Here is a 3,066-nt window from a genome sequence, read left to right on the forward strand (position 1 = left end):
CCTCTCTTTTTCTCCCTCTCCGTCCCCCTCTTTTGTTCAGAGGAGATCGGCAGGCCTGTTATCAAGCCACTGTCCTTGCGTGGGGGAGGACGAGGTGTCTGTGTCTCGAAACGCAAATGAGACTGATCATGACACCACTAGCCCACTGTTATGTGTTGAAGAATGGCACTCAATGTTTACGCCAGTAACCACACAGGTGGATGCTCACATAATGTAGCAATGTAGGTGACAACCTATATGACTTTGTATTTTTGTGTCTTAACGCTGTATCTATTATTTTAGCAAAAAAGATGAAACATTTTTCATATTATTTCATGTCATCTTATAATGTGTGTTCAATGTTTCATTTGGAGTTTCCTGCCAAAATGTCCACTACATTCACCAGCTAGTTGCTAACTTTTGTTTGTCTGCAGTTTGATGCTTGGCAGGTCGTTTACAGTGGGTTTTTCGGAGCCAAAACCAGTCAGTTTGTGGGCCGGAAGAACAAAACAATAAGCCAAAGCACTAAAGGGAACTGCAAAGTCATAATTAGTTGAATAGTTAAAGATGCTGTATAGGACTTTCAGACTAGATTCCGCACCCACTACGAGTGCTACGACCCACTGACAAAAACATTAACAATCTTCTCATCTATTTACGTTATGTTTCACTGCTTCCATCTATCTACTTTACCCCTTTTCTTTTAACCGCCTTTCACTTGGCCGTTTTTCCTTTTCAACCATGCTTATTAGCAATGGATGCTCCCCTTTCGTTTTAGGCCTCAATTAAACCTTATGTACACACAATAGCAAAAGAAAGCCAAAAAGAGTGGAAGTGAATGAGGTATTTTTCAAGCCACTCATCTCCCATCAGCTCTCTAACCCCCCTCGCAACTCCTCCTCCTCTATCGCCACAGTTTTTCTATCTCATCATACATGTCCTGCCAGCTCTTCATTTTGTTGGACTCATTAGCATTTCCTGTCGCTAATCACTTCCATAAGGATGTGGCAATCTGAGCAACCTGCCAGCTAGCGTAGTAGCAGGTTAGCACACACAACATCGAGTGGACAGGCATGAAGGCTAACGGGGCGGCGCATATGATGGGCTGTCAAGGGCTAATCTGCCAGAGAAGTGTTCATTAAGTCATTAGCGCTGACGCAGCGATGAGACGGGTACAGGCGGGAGTGATGCCTGCTTTGTCCTCTTTTATCGCTTCCCTCCGTCCCTCCTCCTCCCAACTGTCTATCTGTCCGCTGACTGACGGAATGAAGAGGTGGAGACAAACGGATGAAGATAAAAGATAAAAAGAGGAGAAGAGAGCAAGGAGATGGATTCAACAGGAGTGCAAAAGTCAAGTGTTGTGGTACTCAAATCTGCCTTCAGGCTTGGTTGAACCTCTGCTGGAAACAACAAATGTATAAAAGTATTTTGTTCCAAAAAGCCTCTTAACACCAAGGGTTTCATCCTGAAATGAAGAGTATCACAGCCTTACACGTGCCCTGTGTAACACTGACGATTTGCTATAGTGTCATGATCATGATTAGTTCCATTCAGTGAAGAGGCAAACCTGTAGTTACACTTTCTGACAAAAAGCTTCATTTATTAACCTAATGTTATTCACCTAACCATTTGCAAGGCCATTCAACACCTGAAATCAATGTTTCAGAGTAGAGATTCGCCATTAGGTCATTATCTCACCCCTGCAGAGTGGAACCTGCTAAAATAAAAGTTGGTTATGAGAGGTTAAGAGAGGGGAAATTAGAATAATTTAAAGAAATATGTTGCTGCTGATTATTGTTTAAAGACGCTGAACACAAACAACAATCTATCTGACGTTCAGGTAAAGTGGAAATTGTATCTGCACATCAGCTTCCACCTTTAGTTTGTTGACTATTCAGCAGGCCTTGGCAACCAGCCAGCAAAAAACACATGAATGTTCCAATAACACAAGACAGGTGATGGTAGAATACCAGCAGCTAGCCTGTTCACTTGTGTTCATCAGTGTGTGTTAACTGCAGTATCATTTGGAGGAAGTACAACTGGCACTTGATTTTTGAACAGGGCTGCGGTAAGCTGGTGTGCGTGTGTTTTGTGTTTTGGCTGCTGTTGATGACCCAGGAGTAAATTAGCCTGCTAATCTCACAGAGGCAGTGATTAACGATTGAACCTGGAAACTCTGTTTGTGCCAGAGACCAGACTTACAGCAAAACAAACAGCGGCAGGGGAGCACCGATGTGTGTGTGTGTGTGAGCGTCTGAGCATGTGTGTGTGTGCACGAGCTTCATGTGCGAAGGTTTACCTCTAACGCAGCATGTACACTAGAGGTAAACAGTGTGTATGAAAGCATGTGCAGGGCGTGTGTGTGTGTGTGTAGTGGCGGGCCCCTAACGGCACATTGCGTGGCTGTGGTAAATCCAGCAATTAGTGCTCTGCACATAATTAACATGCTAATGAGTTGATCTACTTAAAAGCCGCTCTGACAAATAGAACACACATACACTGAATAACACACACGTACTGAATAGAGTTGAGGGGTGGGGCAGTACCAGTGACCCCACAGCCAGTGTTTGGTAACGTTCATTTGCATATTTGCATTATGGGAAGAGGCATCGATAGCCATCTCTCGCCACGCACACACATACACTTACACCTTGGAGTATAGCAGTGGGTGTTTCAGGAGATCAGGGGTGGGGGCTCATGGGAGAGGTTGCAGCTGGCGAATCCTCAAACAAACAAAACCCGGCTCTAACACTGCATGCGCACACACGCACACACATATAAATGAGCAATTTCCACATCCTCTCTCTGTCTGCATCACTGACCCAGAATGTAACCTCAGCTATGATCATAGGGAGGGATGAGTGACTCATTGAAACACACATACATACACACACCTGGCAACTGGTTTTGGCAGACAAAGACACAATCTGACAACAAAAGTGAGCTGGTTGGCTGGTTAGTGGAGAGCAACCATAGAAATAAAACATACCCTCTAACAAAAAATGTTTTATTAAATTGGTGTCTACTGGGCTAAAGTGTGTGTGTGTGTGTGTGTGTGTGTGTGTGTGTGTGGGGGGCAGAAGTATG

At 44.2% G+C, this 3,066-nt stretch overlaps 1 protein-coding gene across 1 annotated transcript in view; it reads right to left on the reverse strand.

Annotated features, from left to right (window-relative positions):
- The window catches only part of lrpprc (leucine-rich pentatricopeptide repeat containing), a 49,176-nt gene that overhangs the window by 28,796 nt on the left and 17,314 nt on the right, over positions 1-3,066 (reverse strand). The window lies entirely within an intron of this gene.

The sequence above is a fragment of the Morone saxatilis genome, unplaced genomic scaffold, assembly GCF_004916995.1.
Source record: "Morone saxatilis isolate NCDOM2014 unplaced genomic scaffold, NCSU_SB_2.0 Contig19, whole genome shotgun sequence".
In the NCBI taxonomy this organism is placed as follows: domain Eukaryota; kingdom Metazoa; phylum Chordata; class Actinopteri; family Moronidae; genus Morone; species Morone saxatilis.